Here is a 23,042-nt window from a genome sequence, read left to right as displayed (position 1 = left end):
GCGACAACTGACGGTCCTTCCTGAACCAACTTTATCAAAAAAGGTTGAATGGCCATACAAGTTATTAATATCAAGTCAATATTTCTGTACATTCAATTGGTGACACAACAGTAGTCGGCCTCATCAGCAACAATGAGGCACACTATAGAGAAGAGATGGAAAATCTTGTGATATGGTGCAAGAGCAACAACCTGAGTCTCAATGTGGACAAGACAAAGGAGATGATCCTGGACTTCAGGAGGACCTGGAATGACCACCATCCACTCCACATCAACAACTCTGTAATAGAGAGAGTGGAGAGCACCAAATTCCTTGAAGCCATTTTAACTAGTGACCTATCCTGGACACACAACATCTCCTCACTTGTCAGGAAGGCACAATAGTGACAGCACTTCCTGACAAGACGGAAGTGGGCAAAGCCATTGAACTATATCATATCAACCTTCTACAGGAGGTCTATCAAGAGCAGATACAGTTGCTGCAGAGAAATGGATTGGAGGTCAATCCACAGAACCACAAGTGTGTTAGAGAGGATTCTAGGAGTCTCCCTCCCTCTGCATCGATGACATCTACTGGAATAATTGACTGAAGAGGGCATGCAAAATCATTGAGGAGCCCTTCCACCCCACACACAGCATCTTGCAGCTGCCTCAATCGGGGAAGAGATACAGGAGGATCAGAGCCAGCACCACCATGCTGAGGAACAGCTTCTTCCCATAGGGAGTGAGAATGCAGAATGACCAAAGAAACTGCTCAAACTGACCATCCAAGACTCTCATATTCATGAAACAAAAATATGTATTCATTTATTTGTATAGATGATATACTTGCCCTGCCTATGTATTTTTTATCTGTATGTGTGTTTTTATGTCTGGTTGTGTGTCTGCATGTTTTGCATCAAGGAATGGAGAATTCTGCTTCGTCAGGTTGTACTTGTGCAATCAGGAGATAAATAAACTTGACTTGAGCTTTCATATATACCTACATCTAAACAATGACAAAAGTTATCCCAAAACTGAATTCAGCTTGAATCAATTCCTTTGCTAATTTCATTATTTATTTCTGCAGAAACATAGAGTAATATTACTGTAAGTTATAATTAGCAAAAGTTTTACAAGCTCAAAATGATAATATATTGACATCTGATTGCAACAAGAGCAGAGGGATAAATGAACTGAAGCATGTGAGCAATAAACCAAAACATACCATGAAGTCAACTTTCTGCCAAGCCCAGCTCTTGTTCCACTGACTAAATGGTCTGAACAGCAATTAGTGAGGTATAAAAAAAATATTAACGAGGGTGAACTTGATCAAAGATTTGAACACTTGTCAGAAATAACAACCTCAAAAATGGTGTTGGCCTTGATCAGAACTGGATAGTTTTGTTGATTGTCAGAGTGGGTCAATAGCTGTGCAGGTCACTCTGACTACGAGATCTTGAGATGACTGTATGGACCTCATTGAAGCATTGAATAGGTCTTGATCATTATGAAGATTTTGCAGATGATTTTGAAAAGCTTGTTAATGATTGATGAAGATGCAGCTTTTGTGAACCACAAGGAAATTCTTATTAATGGCCATGAAGTCACAATATTTGTGAAGCTCTTGATCGTGCGAATTTTGTAACTGATTGTGAAGTCGATGGTTATGGCCGATGTAATGAGGACCAATCCTAATAAAAGCATTTTACTTGACATGAGGATTAAGAAAACAGTTACAAACTTGCATGCAAGGAGGAGATCAGATGCATGCAAGAAGCATAGATAATATTTACTGCTCAAAGGTTTGTTTGGGCTCAAGGGTGTACCTTTCTTATTAATTTGATTCCCATTGACATCAGTCACATCGTTGCCTTTTTATGGAACGTAAGCAAAATGTCATGAGATTTGATTATTTAAATTTTAAAAATGAAAGGAAATATGCCACCAAAGCTTCAAGGGACTGATATAATGTCATTATGCCTGTGGCAAAAAAATAATCATTAGGCCTCTATTTCTTTGGAGCCAGTAATTATGTTATAGCTCAAACAAGAAGCTTGTTTCTTCATGCCATTTTCTTTAATGTATAAAATTGGATACGGCACTGTGGCAGGCAACCTACCAGAATGTTTATGCTCCTTTCCTTTATTTTTGTCACAGGGAAACAAATGTATACTAATGGTTGCTGGACATATTCCAGCAGAGGACACCGTGAAGCTGCTCAATCTCTTCCTTACAGTTTTATGGAATGCTCATTATAAAAGCCAAAGTGAGTTTAGATAAGAGCACCTGACTCCTAATATTGCTCAGTAATGAGCTTACGACAGAAATGTTGAATCCTTCACCATCTCTCTACTGCAGATCAGGCTAGGTTCCAGAGCAATTAATCGTTGCCTGAAAATGGAGAAGCAGCAACAGGGGCAGAATTTCTTTATTTAGCTGGTGGTTTGACAAAACCAGACGTTACTGTCAATTCACGAGAGGGCCCCAATGCGACTTGTACTGACAATACACCGGCTCTAAAGAAGAGCACGTGCCAACACCTTGGTGGCAAGTGGTTCTCTTTACAAAACAGCGGGGCAGCGCAGTTAGCGCAACGCTGCTACAGCTCAAGCAACCCAGGTTTGAATCCGGCGCTGTCTGTAGGGTGTTTGTACGTTCTCTCCATGTCTGGGTTCTCCAGTTTCCTCCCATCCTTCCAAAAAAAAACAACATTCAGGGTTGTAGGTCAACTGGGCAGCATGTGCTCATGGTCCTGAAGGGCCTGTTTCCATGCTGTGTCTAAATTTAGAGAAAAAATTAAATTTAAATTTAAAACAAAACAATTTTTTTTTAAAGTTTCAACTGGGGTTGAATGAATTATTCTGAACTTATGTGGCATACTTTTTTTTAAAATTAATTTTGGCGCTTCTGCCGAACCCTGAAGATGTGGCCTAACTTGACCTGTTTCTCTGAGTCAGGGTTTATCGATTATTTGCAAATTGTATTATTGGTAGAATTTTGGCTTCCAAAATTTATCAGGGCTAAGGAAGGAGGGACAGAACTCATGATTGATAAGCCTTACCACTTACATTTTCCTTTATTTTCCACTTGAACCATCCTCAAGAGAATCTTCTTTTGGATTTAAGGTACCCCGTTTCCTGAATTTGAAATATCTAAGTTCTTTGATAATGTATTCACACTGAAAATCTTCTGCTTATTCAACCATGTCTTTAGCCGACTTAATTTGAGTGCTTTGCATAAATATTAGACTTCCTTGAAGCTAGCATCGCAGATGGTAAGGTCATAAGTTTGCACATATTACATTAAGTTTCTAAAATCATGGCTATGTTTGTTTAATGTACAGCAAATACGAAATGTGAACTACTTTATCTGCTGTCTTACAGGTTTTTATATGCAATATATTTCTAATAACCATTAAACTAAAGGAATTTAAATAAATAGCAAAATAATTATCACTAATATTCAAAGCTCAAAAAACACAATATATTCTACTTTGATATCCATAAGGCACTATAATTATTACATTGTAGCACTACAGAATCAACAAGGCAAGAACTGGACTTGCATCTACATAGCACCTTTAATGTCATAAAATGCCTCAAAGAAATTCAGTCACTTCATCATAGGAACATAGCAAGTAGGAACAGGAGTAGGCCAAAAATGGCCCATCAAGCCTGCTCCGCCATTCAATACGATCATGGCTGATCTAATTTATGACCTAACTCCACCTACCTGCCTTCTCCCCATATCCCCTAATTCCTCTATCATGTCAAAATTTATCTAACCGAATTTTAAATATGTTTAATGAGGCAGCCTCAACCACTTCCCTGGTTAGAGAATTCCGGAAAAAACTATTTTTCCTCATCTCTGTCTTAAATCTACTCCCCCGAATATAGAGACTGTGTCCTCTCATTTTAGTTTCCCCGGCCAGCTCAAAAAACATTCCTACATCTATCCTATCCATACCCTTCATAATCCTATCTGTTTCTATAAGATCTCCTCTCATTCTTCTGATCTCAAGCAAATACAATCCTAGACGATTTAATCTTTCATCATAAGTTAACCCCTTCATCCCAGGGATCAATCTAGTAAACCTCCTCTGGACTGTCTCCAAAGCCAGTATATCCTTCCTCAAATATGGAGACCAGAACTGGACACAGTACTCCAGGTGCAATCTCACCAGTACCGTATACAGTTGCAACATTACCTCCCTACTCCTGAATTCAATTCCTCTAGCAATGAAGGCCAACATTCCATTTGCCTTCTTAATAACCTGCTGCACCTGCACCCTAACTTTTTGCGATTCATGCACAAGCACTCCCAAGTCCCTCTGCACAACAGCATGCTGTAGTTTTTCACCCTTTAAATAATATTCAGCTCTTTTATTTTTCTTGCCAAAGTGGATAACCTTGCATTGTCAGGCAGACAATAGGGCAGCTGGCCAAAATGCTTGATCAAAGTGGTGGGTTTTAAGGACCATCTGAAAGAAGGGGAGAAATACAATGAGATGGAGGAATTAAGAAGGCAATTCATACACTTCAATTCCAAACAGATGAAAACAAAATACATTTTTTTTAAATGATTGGAGAACACATCTAACCATGCACCACACAAGGAATGAGTTATAGAGATGTCCCTCATTCTGGGGTTTTGGTAAGTAAATTATAAATCACTGTGTTCCACGATAAAGCAGGATGAATACCTGGAAGCCCCAGTGTGTTTTAAAAATTACACTAGAATACCATGGATGAGGTGAGACTGTGATTGTCATGGCTTGTGGTTTAATCCGAGCAAATCCAGTTTTAACCAGTCTTTGATCACAGTCATCTGGATAATGGATATTTTTTGCTTTTGGACATTTGTTTTTGGGGATCCTTTCCTGAACCTGGGTTTCTTGGAAATTGGTAGCAACTTGGATGTATTTACCAGCAATTGTGGTGTTTGTCTTTGGACTGTAGTCTAGGGGAATGGCCTTGCATTGCAAGGCCAGCATTGGTGGAGTTAGTGAGGTCATCACACTGCCGCTTGTGCTTGGGGAGGGGTAAATCAGTATGGTATTTGGTGGGAAATTGCTGGGGATATTTCAGGGGTGATGGGATCAAGGCGTGTGAGTAGGGAGGAGTCAGGAGGCACAGAGAAATGGGGATGGAATTGTGGAGATCATGTGGAGGGAGGTTTGGGAGTTTGCAGATGTTGAGTGGGGCTGGAGTCAGCCATTGCCAAGGTAAGATCTCGTTGACTTTCAGGGCAACCAACTAAAGACATATCCAGGATAATGTGATCCAGTTGATTCTCTAATGGTCCATACATTCTAATGTCCTTACACGGAATCCTATCAAAGTCTCCAGTGTGACTTATGACAGGAAGTGCCATTTGAATTTCCTAACCAAGAGATTTTAACTGGAAAGAATAACAACCTTACTGAGGACCAAATCAATTATTAATCAAATTTTGAGAATTTTAGATTGATTCTTTCACCTGACATTTAGGAAGTTCTGCTTTATGGTTATATTCAAGATACAATTCTTAACCCCATCAAAATTATTGCTATCTTACCTGCAAATGGGATCTTCTGGACTTTATCATAGTGTATAGATAATATGCATTCCTCCATTCCAATAGGAAGATTAGATTCAAGATTTTTTTATTGACATGTAATAAAACTGAAAATGTGATATTACATGAAATTTCCTTTTGTTTTCCATAAGGCAGACAAAGATATGCTACCAGTAGAAATTTCCCTGTGCCCCTTGGTGCCAGAGAAAGAGAAACAAAAGAGAGTCTTCCCAATCACCAAGTGTCCATAGATTTGCCTCCTGCAGCCTCACAGACTCCACTCCAATCCAGCAACAACCCAAGCTCCAGAAACAAACCTCTGACATGATCAGGAAGCCTCCAGCACCCTCGGCACCTTCTCAAGTCCCACTTCTGATACCTGGTCCCCCTTCAGCCAGTCTCCAGCAATCCACAGCCTGGTGTGAGGCCATTGACGGCAGTTCCCAGCAGCCTGCGTGGGTCCTTCACCTCGAGTCGCCAATTGCCCGCTGTCTGTGTCCTTCAGGATCAGAAATCTGGTATGTTGCCATGGTCACTGTTCCACGGGTCATCTTTTCGGCTTCTCCTTCTCAAATGGGGGTTGGGCTCCCCATTTTCTAGTGACCTGCACCAGTCCTCAGTTTCTCCTCATGACTGGTGCTGCAATCTTACACCCAGACACAGGATTTTAAAATAAATCACCATATGCTCATTTAACAAGCCATTTAAAGCTTGACTGTATGAATCATGGATGTAAAATTATCAACACGTCAGAAACATAGTCTTATCATGATAATGTACATAAAGTTAGATAGTCATTTAAATTGGAGTGATTAAGAATGACTGGAAACTACAGTTCAATATTGCTCCTTATGGAATTGCAACAAAGAACAATAATCACATTCTTACATAAACAAGTGGCTGTCCACTGATAACAAGAGAATCAAGCAGTTATTGAATTATTCACCATGTAACTTTGAAAGTTCTGAGGGTGTGGGAATTGAGACTAAATTATTGAAGACTACATTGTATTGGCAGATAAAGGAACAGGATGCACACATTGGTGAGGATAATTGGCTTCAGTGAGGAGTAACTACTTGCGTGACCGTGGGCTGTGGGTTTCCTTCAAGTGCTCCAGTTTCATACCACATTGGCAGGTTCATTGGCTAGTATATCCAGGTGTTACGAGCCCAGAGGACTCATAAACTCAGCAGCAATAGATATTCACCAAGACAAATGGTTACTTAAAACAAAAGTTGCTTTGAATTATCTTTAAACATGAAAACAGAATCTCACTTCAACTTATCACTATTGACTTAACTAACCCAATTTAACCCCCTTCTAATTCTAAGCGCATGTGTACGTAATGTGTAAATTCAGAAAAGTTATTTGATTCACAGTCCAATCTCACTTCTCATTCCTCCAAGTTCACTGGTTGCAGGCAATTCTTATACTGTACACAGAATTTAACATTTATGAAGTTCACCAGGTTTCGGTGCTTGAAAGGTAAATGGTGTGACAGAATATTTAGAGGTGGTTTCGGAGGAATTGTTAGAGGTGGTTTCGGAGGAATTGGTAGAGGTGGTTTCGGAGGAATTGTTAGAGCAGCTTGCACACACACATTTTAAAACACAGAATATTTGCCGGACTTTTGCAGAATGCTTTTTGCAGGAGGCAACAAAGTATCGACAGCAGCTTGCCTGGGAGAGCATGTGATCTTTGCAGGCAGAGGAGAAGAGTTCTGCTCTTGGAGAGGGAGGGTGTGAAACAGAGAGAGAGGAGACAGAAATCCATTCCAGAAGGACAAGTTGGCAAACTTTGGAAGGCTATCTAGTCAAAGGAGGTCACTGGCAGTCTGAAAGGTGACCTGAAAGAAAGAGGACAATCTGGAGGACCCTGAAGGGGGCAAGTTTCGTCAGCAAGACTGACTGAGAAGGAATCAGTTGCAGATGTCCTGGAGAAGGAGTCTCTCTCTCTGAAAACCAGCAAGAACCCTCCTGAGTGGTAACCACTTATTTGTTAAGCACCAAAGACTGGTGAACTTTGTTAATGCTAACTTCTATGCACAGAAGAAGAATTGCCTGCAACCAGCGAGATTGGACTGTGAACCAAAAAACTTTTTAATCTTAAATATTCATTACACACACCTGCGCTTAGTATTAGAGGGGGGACTAAGTAGTTAGGTAGGTTAAGTAATAAGTTAAAGTTTAATTCTGTTTTCTTGTTCAATTATGATTAAAAACAACTTTGGTTTAAGTAACCCTGTGTTGTGGTGCATATCTATACTGCTGGTTTTTGGGGTCCTCTAGACTCCGTAACAATGGTTACCGCTCAGGAAGGTTCTTGTTAATTTTCAGAGAGAGATTTGTTGTTCCAGGACATCCACAACTGAATCTTTTTTAATCAGCCACTCCAGTGTCTTGCTGTTGAAACTTGCCCCCTCAGGGTTCTCCAGATGATAACCTCTTTCTTTCTGGTCACCACAGAGTGCCTTTTTGTTTCTCTTATTTCAAGTGAAATATTAGACAGCCAGTCCTCTCCTCTTGCATGAACCACAAGAGCTTTGACTCACAACCCGGCTTCTAAATGGGGTTTTCCACAAGCTTGTCAGCTTGTCCTGTTCCAGTCCCAGCTGCTGTTAATGGCTGAATCACTGCTGAACTGATCTGTGGGTTTGTGTGTGTGTCTCTCTCTCTCTCTCTCTCTCTCTCTCTCACACACACACACACACACACACACACAAACACACACACCGAGAGTAAAGCCTATTTGACTCTCTCTGCTTGCAAAACCATATGACCCTCTTAGAACAGCAAGTTCCCTCCCAGACAGAATGTGGCTCCGACAAGCTCTTTCATTTTTTACCTTTTTGTAAGCAACAATCCATTAGTGGGCACCCTCCAAAACTTCTGCAAAGACTGTTGGCCCTGACACGTCTAGCATGGTGCAGAGCTCCAGTATTTCAAATAAGATCTGTTTTAAAGTGCTTGTACGTGACCTACACTTTGCCCAAATTTATCTCCCAAAAGCATATCTATATTCTGTCACACAGGACTGCAGAGGACTGGTAGATCCTGGAGAAAATTGATGGGAATATGGGGAGCAAAACCAAATGGAATAGGGGCTAGGTTAGAAAATGAATGCTTGATGGTTGGTCTAGACTTTATGGGTCTTGTAAGACTCTGATTTTAGGATCTAGTTCAATTTTATAACTTCTATCAAGAATGTAATAAACACTGGTATTTATAGTATCTCATGGACACCACACAATTCCCATAGGTTTGAAATGTTTGCACATTTCTGCATTTCTCCCCTTACTTCTGACTTCTGTTCATCTTAGCAGCATCAGTATGTTTCTTCCTTTCCACATTTCTGTCTCTGCAGTCCTCCCCTTTGTTCCGACATTTAATCCAATTATTTTCTGAAACAACAAAATTCTCTTGCCAAGGAAAAGGGAATCTAGAATTAAAGTTATTTTGCCCTGCTCTGTTTTCTGTTCTCACTGAGCAGTAATCCTGAAAAGTGGTCTAATAATTAAACCAGCTCAAGAAATTAATGAGCCCCTGACTTTTCTGCAATGATAGAATGGTATTGTAGCTCATTATTCATGATAAATGTTTCCAACAAATAGATGAAACAAAAAAAAAGACAAATTTTATACAGGAACATTAGTCAACAGAATGATCTTGTTGTGGTTTATATATTCTAATAACTTAACAGACATTAAATAACACATTTACATTCTGTTCTAAAAATTTGGCAGAGTTTTTATTGCAATTCAGTTGCAAACAAGCAGATTCTTATGTGATCAAATACTTTCCAATATTTTTCATGTTGAGCCTTCAATTGAAATTTTGAAACAAGAGAATTCAAAGAGGAGCAAAACAGAGTTTCCAAACCCAAGACGTCATTTTGTGCTCCACAGTTGCGGAGAAGAATTACGTCCACATGGAGCATTGTGCCATTCTCTGACACTGCTAGTTTGAGACTGATGCTATCACATTACATCTCTATTCCTTTGTTGGCTGTGTAACCCAGCTACGATCATCTCGGCTTCCCCGAGTTTGCTGGATTTCAGACAGTTTACTTAATTCACACTAAAGCCCCAAGGTCTCCAAGGCTTGTCAACATCCCAGTACGAGGCTGAAGATTTTCACTCTAGAACTTGCCCCACAAGCTCTCCTCTCCCACCAAGATCCATTGTCCCAGTACAATTACATCAATCTGTTAATGTGGATTATTGATCAGTTCATCCTGCACTGATTAATTCATTCTGGCTAATTACTATCCCATCTGCTGATTGTGTGACCAAGAAGGCCATAAAGGTATTCCCCAACTACAAGCCATGGATCAACCATAAAGTCAGCACTCTTACTGGAGGCCAAGCTAGTGGCATTCAGTCAGGAAACAAGAATTCTAAGTGCAAATTTTACAAGGCCATTCGGAAGGCCACAAAGCTGTACCCCACCAGATACAAGCTGTACCCCACCAGATACTGCATCCAATGCTTCTGATGTGGCCTCCCTCCACAATGGAGAAGCTGGAAGATCATTTCATTGAGCACTTTTGCTCTGTCCACGGCAATAACAAGGACCACCCCCCCAGTGGCCAATCATTTCTAATTCCACACACCATGCCCACATGGCCTCGTGCACTGCCAATCTGAGGTGTGCCACAAATTGGAAGAACAACACCTTAAATTTCATCTGGGCACTCTCCAACCAGACAGCATCAACATTAAACCTCTTCCCTGAGGATCTCTTTCCCTATCCTTCTGTCCCCTTTCCCTCTCCACTCACAGAGCTGTTCTCTCCCCCTAGCACTTATCAGCTTTTTTCTCCTCTACTCTTTGCCCTGTATCCATCCATGAGCTGTTATCCCCTCCCTGCCCTTCCTCTCTCCTCTCTTGTCTTTCCCCCCCCATTTCCCCCACCTTGTTATTCAGGAGCTTGCCTGTTTTGTTTGCTTATACCAACCAAAACGTTAGTCACTTTTTACTTCCTAGAGATGCTGTGTGATCTGCTGAGTTTCTCCAGCACTTTTGTGTATAGCACCACCCTCTTTCCCCCTCCCCCACCACAGACTGGAAATCTATGAGATCATGGAAATTTTGAGACAATGGTGGGGCATGCATGCCATCGCAGAGTGCAAAGCAAGGTAGTTTCATATACAAAGCTAGACAACAGTAGCACACTATCCAAGAACTAAATACATTCTACTCTCACTTCGAACAGGGAGCCAGTGAAACAGTAGCATCTACCTCAACTGTTTCATTCCCGTACCCATAGTCACTGCCTTCTAGAGAGTGAACCTGTACAAAGCCATTGGTCCAGACTGGACATGTTCTGAGAGCGTGTGTGAAGATCCACTGGCAGGACTATTCACAGATATATTTAATTTCTCTCTCCAACAATCCATAATTCTCTCCCATTTCAAGAAGGCGATCATCACCATATTGAAGGAAAACATAACTAACAGGCCTAAATGAAAACCAACTAGCAGCTCGATGAAGTGCATTTAGAGGCTGGTTATGGCTCATGTCAGCTCTAGCCTCCCTGTCATCCTTGACCCACTTCAATTTGCCTACTCTAATAGTTCCATGGCCCTTGCCATCTCCCTGGTCCTCCACTTGGTCCTGGAACACCTCACCACCAAGAACACCTGATGTCAGACAACTGCTCATTATCCTGATTCTGAGCCAACTCATCCCCAAACTTCAGGATCCAGATCTCAGTACCTGCCTCTGAAACTGGATCGTTGACTTCCAATCAGTGAAGATGAGTAACCACATCTTCTCCATGACTGCTGTTAGCACGGGCAATTTTCAAGCACGAGTACACACACACACACACACACACACACACACACACACACACACACACACACACACACACACACACACACACACACACACACACACACACACACACACACACACACACTTCTCAAGCACGAGTACACACACACAATACTAGAGAGACAAAAGAGCTGATCATTGACTTCAGGGAGAGGATGTGGAGCAACACCTTGGTCTGAAGTAGTGACAGTGAATAGCTTCTGGTTCCTGGGAGTAAACATTTCCAATAATCTGACCTGGACAAACCACATTGACATGAGAGTCAAGAAGGCTCACCACTGCCTCTCGCTTTTTAGAAGACTAAGGATGTTTGGCATGTCCCACTTGTCCCTCAACAATTTCTATAGGTGCATCATTTTAATGTATTCTAGCTGGATGCAGCAATGCTACTCTACCCAAGATATGACGAAGCTATAGAAGGTTCCCCCCCCCCCCTACCACTTACATACCACCTTAAGTAATCCCTTACTAACCACAGATCACCTATGGCATCCTATGGCACTGGCCATGGACTCAACTCCATCTACATGACTTTTCCCTTTAATGCTTAATTCCTCAATGTGCAAAAAAAATTATCTATCTGCATTTTAAATATAATAAGGCAGCCTCCACTGCTTTCTTGAGAATTCCACAGATTCAGTTCCTCCTTATCTCCATCCCTAATGGTGAATATTGAACTTTCCACTCAAACTCCAGTCTATCCCTTGGCTACAATCAATACTTCTTCCAAGTGTTCTAAAACAAGGAGTCACATTGCTTCTTCAACTGAAGGAGGCCAGGAGATATTTTCTTTGTCAATATTTGACCTAATAAACATTGAGATTTCCAATTTCCTGTAACCTACACCCTATGTTCCATTCCTACTCTAACCTGACCATCTGTATCACTAGTTCATCTTTTCCATTTGTCCTGGCTCCTGTTGTCTAGATCCAGTACCCTTCCCTATTTGTTTCCATCTTCCCAACATTTCTCTATAGGAATGGCGAAACATCAACCTCCCGAGTCCTTCCAGTTTTGGCCTCGTTCTGATCTCTTTTGTCTTCATAAATGGCATTTGTTGTTGCAATGAGACACTGGAAGATCAATTTGAAATACAGCACACTTGCAAATGGAATAAAACTGGGAAAACTCCCCTGCTTTCAATTTGCTATAATCCAGGCCAATGAAGGTTTGCTGCTATGTAAATGCACTGGCAGTTTTGCATAAATGTACAATGGCAAATTTACAACAGATTTTTGATGGAATTCAAGCAATAATTAAGAACAATAAATCATCTGAGAAAATAAATGATTAATGCTAGTTAGCATGTTAGATGATTAAAATTTTGAAAACTTTAAGTGCGATTGCAACTTCAGTCATTCAGAATCTCGGTTTTTGAGCCTTCATTTTTAATGTTTGGTTGTAAATAATGCATATTAATTGTATTTGCTACAGCATATCTAGCAAGATTAGAATTGGGGCTGAAGATTGGGCCAGGCCTGTTAGATTATAATTATCCCTTCTTCATTCTATGCTTCACATCATTTCTGACATATTTTAGATGTTATTTTTCTCCAGGGTCATTTAAATTGGATTGAAGCAATCTCCATGCTTTAATTAGTTCTTAAATAATGTTAAATAGAAATGGCTGCCCTAACTAAAAGTAATATTTGAATTACAGAATCTGAAAACAATTACAATGCAGAAATGCATTAACCTAGTGTAATTCTCCCATTATCGGTTGGATCATAACCACTGGCAAATTGAATGCTGTGGCAGATCAGTGGTAAATAATTGGTTCCAGAATCCATATGTTGGGAGTGCAAATGAATGCTTGTCATTTGAACACGCCACTTGTCTGTACTGATGTTATTGCAGTGAGATTCATGAAGCTTAATGCTGCTCAATATAATGCAATCCATTAGAGAAGATTTCCTTCAGGCTAAAATCCTCCCTTCCATTGTGGTCATAGATTTTACTCTCATTTAAATGCATTACAGAAAGTTGCCAAGACTTCTTATGCAGTTATTCAAATAACACTGATGTCCATCAAAAGACAGCATGTTCATGAGAATATTATTAAGTTTGTTGGCACGTGTACTAAAGATGCTGTGATAGCTGTTGTTTTGCAAGCAGACCAGTTAGACCTCTCCTACAGCATATAACAAGAAGTAATACAAAAAGTGCAAAGATACTGAGAGAGATCAGTTACAATGGAACAAAAGCAACATTATTTTGCTCTTGTGTGGTTTGTTGAGGGATCTGATAGTTCATGATCTCATACTCGTGAACTTCCTTTCTGATTGTGTTTGGGGGGAGGAGGTGGGGGTGAGGAAAATGGGACAGTGGTGAAGAGAAATCTTTAATTTGTGTTTCGTTGCACATTGCCCTAAGTTTGCTATGGTCAGAATCTGATCACAGCCTTCTGAGAAGTATTAATGGAACATTTTCATCTTATGGGCTTCAGCCAGTCACTAACTTTTCAGGGAATAGCAAGCTTGTCAGCCGCATTCACTATGTCAAGAATGAATGCACAAATTTAGACCTTTATGGAGTCGGTCATATTGTGAATTCACCAATTTGTTACTCTATGTAGCATTAGAACACAAACTGGAGTGAGCCACTTGGCATCTCATCTTCTCTGCCACACAAAATGGTCATGTCTAATTTTCTATCTCAACACACCTTTCATGATCTTTGTTCATTTTCTTTAATTACATTGACAACCAGTAATCTTCCCATCTCGGTTTTGAACGTAATCAATGACTTTGTCTTAACAGCATCCAAGGCAGAGAATTGTAAATATTCACCATCTTCAGAGTGAAGAATATCTCAATGCTAAATATGAACCCTACTTCTAAACTCCTCAGTAAGGGGAAATCATCCTTCCTGTATCTTCCCTGCTGAAACTTGGATGAATCGTGCACATTTCAAAGAAGACTACCAAGCCCTGGCCTATTTCATTTCTCCTTGTATGACAGACTTGCCAAACTAGGGACCAGTGTGGAGATCTTTATTACATTTATTCTATATATTACATATATTTATTACATATATCCTTCTTCACCAAGAATAAAACTAAACTTGTATATGATCCTCCAAGCATGCTCTCAACAGCCTGACCTAGACCTAGTAAAGCATCCTGCTTTTGTACAGAAAGCCTGTTGTAAAGTGCAGAGCTGTTAACCAGGGGACATATCTACGGAAAATAGCGCCTACGGCAAGCACTGAAATTGCACCTCTGTTCAAACATCTGACACTCATCACTTAGATAACTCCACCATAATAACAGTAACTCTTGAAGATCAGTAGGATGGACAGGCGGTCTTCGACGTGCGTGTTGTTGAGGAAGCACAGAACAACGAGCACCTGCAACCCATTGTCATGGTTCAGCAGCTACTCGAAACACTCGGGCTCGCTCAGGCTGAACGTCTCTTAAACGTGGACCTGTACCACTCGAAGCTGGGGGGGGGGGTGCAGTCATTGATCAACATGGCTGGACCGGGCTGGGCCTCACCACCAGATCCATACTCTAACGGCTGAGCTCACTGCCTCGGCCCCTGGGCGTGTGCCAGTCCCATCACCATGGAGATCGTGGCATTTACTCCTGTTCCCATGGTAACCGGAGCATCACTTCTCCAGAATTTGAATCCTTTGGTGGCAGCAACATCGATGCACAGGCACAAGTGTCCAAACATTCTGCTCCTCAGAGGATGCCTTGTCTGACTTTAATAGAAACTGCTCAGTGACGCCCCCTTCTAAAGGTGCCCAGGGCATGTGCCATATCTGCCATACATTAGGTACGCCACTGCTGTTAACCGTTGAAATCAACATTTATATGCCACTGCTTCACTGACAAAATCAATAGACACTGGAAGCTAATCTTCATAAATAAGATGAAGAATAACATACAGTTACATGATCAAAGCGATTCTTTAAAGGTCATTTCCCGTTTGCCCTGCTTTCCCTTTACCCGTCTCCCATTTTCATGTGTCTCATTCAATTAATCTATTTCCTTCTCTCTTTCAAGGAGATCCCATTAATTTGTCAAGTACAGTAGAAGTCCCAAAATCAGGACTGCTCGGGGATTGGGTCAGTCCAGATTTTTGGATTTTCCAGATACTTGGGCAGTACATCTGTGGCGCTTATGCAATGCATGCACACACGCAAAAGCCTAGAGTTTTTGAGAATCCCGGATTCTCGGGTGACAGGATTTTTGGCATCAGACTTTTACTGTATACTTCTTCGTCTCCCCTGTTTTATCTAGGCCAAACATCTCTTGTGCACCTTAAATAATATACAGTATACAACTGATAATAAATGATAACAACTTTCAAAAGGATGCTGAATAAATAATGTACGCTACATTCTTTTCTTGAAGGCACAACTCTTTTCTTTCACTATTGCAGGAAGCTCCAGGTAATGCAAACAATCATTGATAAAGCATTCAGAAGTGCAGGTTCCTGTGCACTTTACAACTGTAATTGTCCCTCTTATTAACCAAGTGCAGAAGTCATTTTTACATTTATCCATGAAGGGATATTGCATTGTGGAACCATTAAGATGTCATGTGTACCAAAGATGTAGTGATAGAAGTTGTTTTTCCGAACAAACCAGCAAGATATTGTACAACAATAAGGCACAGTACAAAGAGTGCAGAGATACAGAACGAGATTAGTTTATATGGATAAAGGCAACATAATTTTACTCTTGCAAAGCTTTAAGATTGAATGGGATGCACACAATTTTACAAATACTTCAATTCATGCAACATTCCACCTGTGCAGAAGTCACCATTCTTTGTTGGTCCCTTTACAAATTTCTAACCTATTCACTGGATTTTATGGTATTTTCCACACAAAAGTTATTTATTGATTCATAAGCATTCCTCTCTGCAATGGAAGCACAAGAAGAATTAATGTTGTCATCCAATCCATGGCCTTCAATCATTTATTTCTTATTACGTAAAACATCAGAGACAAGTTCTCTGCACCTAATCTTGAAATGCCAATAGGACCACAACAGCTCTTGTCTTAGATCTGATTATGCTGATTTAATTGGTGGCGACAATTTTTTTTTAGTTTATTTGTTAAAAAGACTGTTTGAAGAGACTGCTGAATCAAGCCATAGTCAACTTGTGAACATCTCTTGGTCTAAACCAGGTCTTACTTCCCAGGTATAGGGCAGAACCATGATAAACACTAATTCCATTAAGGTAGTGAGAGGAGAGTAAGGTGAAAGAACTATGGTGTACAAGGGATTTGGAAAATCTAGTTAAGAAGAAAAGCTTATGAGAGGTTTAAGAAGCTGGGAGGTGATAGAGCTTTAGAGAATTACAAGATTGCCAGGAAAGAGCTGAAGATAAAAGGTCTTAGATGAGCTAGAAGGGGCCATGAAAGGGCTTTGGTGAGCAGGATTAAAGAGAACTCAAAGGCTTTCTACAGTTATGCAAAGAACGATTTATGCAAGGATAGGACCCATCAAAGGCGATTGTGGAAATGTGCGTGAATTCGGATCAGGTAACGGAGGCCCTTCATGAATAGTTTTGCTTCAGTATTCACCAGAGAAAGGGACTTTGGCAATTGTATGGATGTCTTTTTTTTTAACTTTATTTAAGATTTTATAACATGAATAACATATAGGATTACATTTTTAAAAAATTAAGAATAAAATAATAAAATTGCAATACAATATCAGTAATCTAAATAAACTATACCCTACCCAATAATTATTACACATTAATAACCCAACTCAAATTAGTCCAACCCCCTTCCCCCCAAAATAAAGAGTGAAGAATTAATAAAGTTAATAATATATGTGAGAAAAAAAACCCACTTACAAAAAAAAACAAAAATATAACCGATTAAAATACTAACAAAAAGAAAAGTAATTAATACTAAGATATCAGACTTAAAAAAACATATTTAAATCAAACTTAAATGCATATATTTAACAAATGGAGTTAAGATGAAACATATATTTAACTCAAACTTAGTATAAAAAATTAGTAAAGTTAGTAACATTATCTATCAAAAATTGTTAAAATATCAATTCTTAAAAAAAATTGTAGCATGAAAAAAAAGATGAAAAAAAAACTTTCTCTATAGAGATAAACCTTCACCAAATATCAACTAAATTCACATCTATCATCATTAGTCATATAAACCACCATCTTAAAACAAAATTCAAACCTCATTAAGCATTGTACAATTCAATTTTAGTACTCTTCCACCATTTTTTCCTTTTACTCTTGAATAGTTATCCAATAAAAGCTCCAATACCACATTTAAATATCCCCAATCATTACATTAAAATTCAGATATCCAAATAATAAAAACACATCTACAACGAAATCTATATCTTCAACAAATGGAGCATAAACCACAAACAAAATTCAAGCCTCATTAAGAATTGTACAATTCAATTTATAACTTTCACCATTATTCCCTTCGTTCTATAACTAAAATAGCAAAATAATATACACCAGAATTACCATTCCTTTCACCTTAAAGTTAAAGAAAAAATATTAAAAAACCTTATCCATCCCATTCACATTTAAATGTCAAATATTCCTTATCTACTGAATAAACTTTACAAAAAAAACCACATCAATTTTTAGTTTTTTAAACAATCAAATACTTTCTTATGCTTTTTTTTTATATTTAAACAAAAAAAATCCCCTTCACTCTTTAATCTAATAATACAAAAAAAAGGGGAAAAAAAACGGGTAGGAGGTTAAAAATACCCCCTCCCGTCTAAACCGCGCAATGAGGTAACTCCCAAAAAAAAAATGGGTGTGAGATAACTCACACGTAGCAGATGACTTTCAGGAAATAGTGCCTATCCAGTTCTCTCCCCCAACTCTCACTTCATCTTAAACTGACATCATCATTATTTAATATCCCTTTTTTTAAAAAAAAACATTAGAAAAAAAAAAGGACAACTCTTCTTTTAATCAGCTCCAACTGCCGAGTCACCATTACAACCATTCCTTCTTGGAGCACGGCTCTTTTCTTCCATCTCTTGTCTCCTTAGAGATCGCGGCGGACTATGTCTCTGTTGAAACTGAGTAATTGGCAGCTCTTGAGCAAATGCTATAGCTTCCTTTGGAGAATCAAAGAACTTTGGTTGGTAACCATCTTGAAAAACCTTCAAAACAGCTGGATATCTAAAGGTTGCCTTGTAACCTTTCTTCACAACAACTCTTTAGCAGGATTGAATTCCCGTCGTTGGAACATAACTTCTTGACTCAAATCCGCATAGAAGAAAACTCGATTATTTTGAATCATCAAGGGTGATTTTCTCTGTTGTGCATTTCTAATAGCCACTCGTAAAATTATTTCTCTGTCGTAATAATTCAAGCAACGAACCAAAACAGGTCTTGGACTTTGACTTGAAATAGGTCTTCTACGCACATTCCAGTATTATACCTTCCGGGAAATGTTCTTGACCCAGCACCTGCGGAATCCATTCAGTAAAAAATTTTCTTGGGTCTGGTCCCTCCATACCTTCCGGCAAACCAATAATTTTTATATTGTTCCGTCTGGATTGGTTTTCCAAATAATCAATCTTTTTCACCAAATTTTTATTTTGAGTTTGTAAGTCTTCGACCATTTTGGTCACATCAAAAACTTGATCCCATATTTCGTCTATATCTTCTTCACACGAATTAAATTTATCTCTCACTTCAAGCTTAAAAGCTCCAAACTCAGCCATCTGTTGAGAATGTATTTTCACCAGAGTATTAAACCTAGTACCAAGTTCAGTCATAATCTTGGATAATCCCTGCATGGTATAAGATAATTTAGATTCAAGATTCACAAAATCTTTTCAATTGGAAGAGATTTTGGCTCAACAGATTTCTGCTTCTTCTGCATAACCAAAGGATCTTCTGTTCCTTCCTTCATTCTGGTTGCCGCCTTCCTTGTAGTATGACTGCGTGTGGAAACCCCAGCCACAGCCTCTCCAGCAGTGACTGGAGGACGCTGGCCGGGGTTTTCCCCAGTCCATAATGTATTAAGTTCTCCCAGTACATCAAGTTGTATAGGTTCTTCTATCTTAAGAGATGCAGTTGCAGCGCCACCTCTACAGTTGACAAATGCCTTTGAGTAACTCTTTGTTCTAAAGGCTGTTTGGCTCCCTCTTTAGGGGGCTCTACCGATGTAACATAGAGCTCTACATCCGAACACTGTACCTCTCTCCTGGGATCCATTTCACGCTGAGTCCCAGTGTCTTTCCTATAGGTAGGCTCCAAAACTTGAACTTTTGGAAAATGTAGTTTTTTGATGATCTGTTGTCATTTTCTTTTGCTCTTTTTCACCAATTGTACCATCATAAGTTAAATTAACAGCACTGAAATTATCTAAACTTTTTAAGAATTTTAACGGGCATTTCTAGACAAAACAATAAGATAGAGTCAGGAGAGAATTGGAAGGCACGTCTGATCCTTACACCATCTTGCCACGTCCCCCAATTGTATGGATGTCTGAAAGCAAACCAAAATGCTTCAGTATGTTGACATTAGGAAAGAGGATACGATGGAGGTTTTGAAAATCGTGGTTAGATAAATCACCAAGACCAGATGAGATTTACCCAAACTACTGTGGGAAGCAAGGGAGGAGATTGCTGAGCTACTGGCAATGATCTTCACATCATCACTGAGGACACGAGAAGTATCGGGGGATTGGAGGGTTGTAAATATTGTTCTCCTGTTCAAGAAAATGGGTAGACAGATCAGTGAGTCTTATTTCAATAGTGGGCAAGCTGTTGGAGAAGTTACAGATAGATAGGATTTATAAGTATTTGGGGAGGCATAATCTAGGGATATTCTGCATAGCTTTGTTAGGGGAAGGTCATGACCCACAACCCTGAATGAATTTTTTGGAAGATGTAACAAAGCAGATTGATGAAGGTTGATGAAGGTGGATGTAATGTACATAGATTTCAGTGAGACATTTGATAAAGTTCCCCATGCAAGGCTCATTCAGAAAGTATGGAGGCATGGAATCCAAAGTCTTGCTTTGTGGATACAGAATTAGTTTGTCCAGAGAAGGCTGAGGGTAATTGTAAACGGTTCATATTCTGCATGGAGTCAGTGACCAGTGGTGTTCTGCAGCGATCTATTCTGGGATCTCTCCTCTTTCAGATTTTTTTTTTAATGGCCTAGAGGCACAAGTGGGTTGGTATGTTTTTTAGATGACATGGTGGTCATGTTGAAGATAATCAGGATGGTTGTCAGAAGAAACAAAGAACCATTGATAGGATGCAGACTGAGCTGAGAAGTGGCAGATGGTGTTTAATCCATAAAAGAGTGAAGAGGTTCATTTCGGACAATCAGATTTAAAAGCAGAGTACAGTCTTAAAGGGAGGTCTCCAAGCAGTATGGGAGATCTTGGAAGCCATGTCCATGGGTCATTCAAAGCTGCTCCACATGTTGATAACATTGTTAAAAAGCATACGGTGCGTTGGGCTTCATAACTGTGGAATCAAGTTCAAGAGCCATGAGGTAATGTTGTAGATATACAAGACTTCATTTGGCCCTACTAGGAATATTGTGTTCAGTATTATTAGTAGTACACAACAGGATGTGGAGGCTGTAGAGAAGGTGCAGAGGAGATTTACAAGGATGTTGCCTGGATTGAAGAGCCTTGCCTTATAAGGTTAGGTTGGTATTTTCTTGTTGGAATAATGATAAAGAGTGGTGACCTGATAGAGGTGTACAAGATGATGAGAGGCATTAATTGTGTGGATGCCCAGAGACTTTGTCCCTGGGCTGAAATGGTTAACATGAGGGGGCATAGTTTTAAGGTCCTTGGGAGTAAGTACAGGGGAGGATACAAGAGGTACGTTTTTCACACAGTGAGTGGTGGGTGATTATTAGATCACGGAGGAAAATGGAGGCTTCTCCAGTCAGGGAATCTAGACGGTAATTTATTAGGTCAGCCCAACACCGAAGAGCCCGTACTGCGTTATAGATTTCCATGTTGTAATTGGGAAATAAGCCTGCCACTTCAATGCAAGTTGTTTTAAAAACAACTTCTCCTGGTTTCTCCATTTCTGTGGTATCTATTCTGAGATTTTAATACCAAGTGATTTGGAGATGTTGTAGTTCTGGTCTACCATAGTTAAAGGGCTCTTAAGCAGGACTCCACCACTTGTCATCAACCCCTCAACCTAGCCAGGACACAGAGAAGATCCCCTTGACCTTGCTTTCCACCTCACCAGTCTCAAATTCAATAATGTACTGGGGGGGCCGTAGGTCAATTGGGTGTAACTGAGCAGCACGGGCTCGTGAGCCAAAAGGGCCTGTTACCATGCTGTATGTCTACATTTAAATTGGATCACCTTTCATAATTTTATGTCAAATTCAATAAGATTTTCTTTCTGAATTCATTGCCCCCTCCAGCCCATTCCTCTTTCAGCATTTCAAAGGGACTAGTCGCTGTGGAACTCCTTGTTTTGTTCTTTGATTTCACCTCCCCCCATCACTTTCCCAAGATGCTTGCCATGTAACCACAGGAGGACCAACCTCTACCCTTTATCTCTTCCCTCCCCACCATCCAGGGGCTCACACTGATTACAGGTGAAATAGTATTTCACTTGCACTTCTAATCTATTGTACAGCAGCTGGTGTTCAAATATTTTACTGGAGAAACTCTTTGCAGGCTAGTGAACATTTTGCAGAAAAGCTTCTATTCAATCCATAAAGGTGACACTGAGCTCCTTGTTACCTGTCATAGTAATTGCCCTCTCGGTATTTGGTCTCTGGACCTCAGCGCTCAATGTTGAGTTCTACAATTTCAAGGAACAGCCAAGATTTCCTGAATATTCAGTTATTTATTCTTCTGTTTACTCTCCCATTTCCATGGGAGATTTAACAGTATTTAAAGGAATTGTTGCTTTGTTCTATTTTGTATGAAAAACATTCTCTCTATTCTCTCAACTTATTTAACTTAAAACTTTTTCTTGCTCTGTTGAAATATGTTAACATGAAACGCTGACTTCGCTTCTCCTACCTGCTTATTAAACCTGCTTAGAGTGGTATGCCAAGACTTCTGTACAGGACAAAATTAATATCTTCAATGGTGGTTGTTCAGTGACTAGGAATGGTGAAAGAGGAAGGGGCTGGAGGGGATAATGAATCCAGAAAGAAAATCTTATTGAATTTGACAAAGTTATGAAGGGTGATTCAATTTAAATTTAGACATGCAGCATGGTAACAGGCCCTTTTGGCTCTCAAGCCAGTGCTGCCAGTTGACCAGAAAACTCACCAGTGCAACCATGAATGGGTTACAAATAAATCAAAGGCAAAAAAGGGGGGAAGAGGCAGCTCTAAACTTCTTGCAAGCATTAAGTGCTCATCAGGATAAGCATCAGCTATCAGAAATTTAAACGTTTTGCCATCAGTGAGTCCCCAGCCATTTCTTCTTTTCTTTCTTTGGCTTGGATTCGCGGATGAAGATTTATGGAGGGTTAATGTCCACGTCAGTTGCAGGCTCGTTTGTGGCTGACAAGTCCGATGCGGGACAGGCAGACACGGTTGCAGCGGTTGCAGGGGAAAATTGGTGGGTTGGGGTTGGGTGTTGTTCTTTTGACAGTTCTATAAAGCAGGTCTAAGACTGGGAAATCTGCAATGCGAACTCACCTCAACTCCACCTAGGCTAAAGTTAGTAGTGTGATAGATAAATACA

Source organism: Narcine bancroftii, chromosome 5, assembly GCF_036971445.1.
Source record: "Narcine bancroftii isolate sNarBan1 chromosome 5, sNarBan1.hap1, whole genome shotgun sequence".
NCBI lineage: Eukaryota > Metazoa > Chordata > Chondrichthyes > Torpediniformes > Narcinidae > Narcine > Narcine bancroftii.
The sequence above is the reverse complement of the archived record's forward strand: the minus strand, read 5'-3'. Positions refer to the sequence as shown.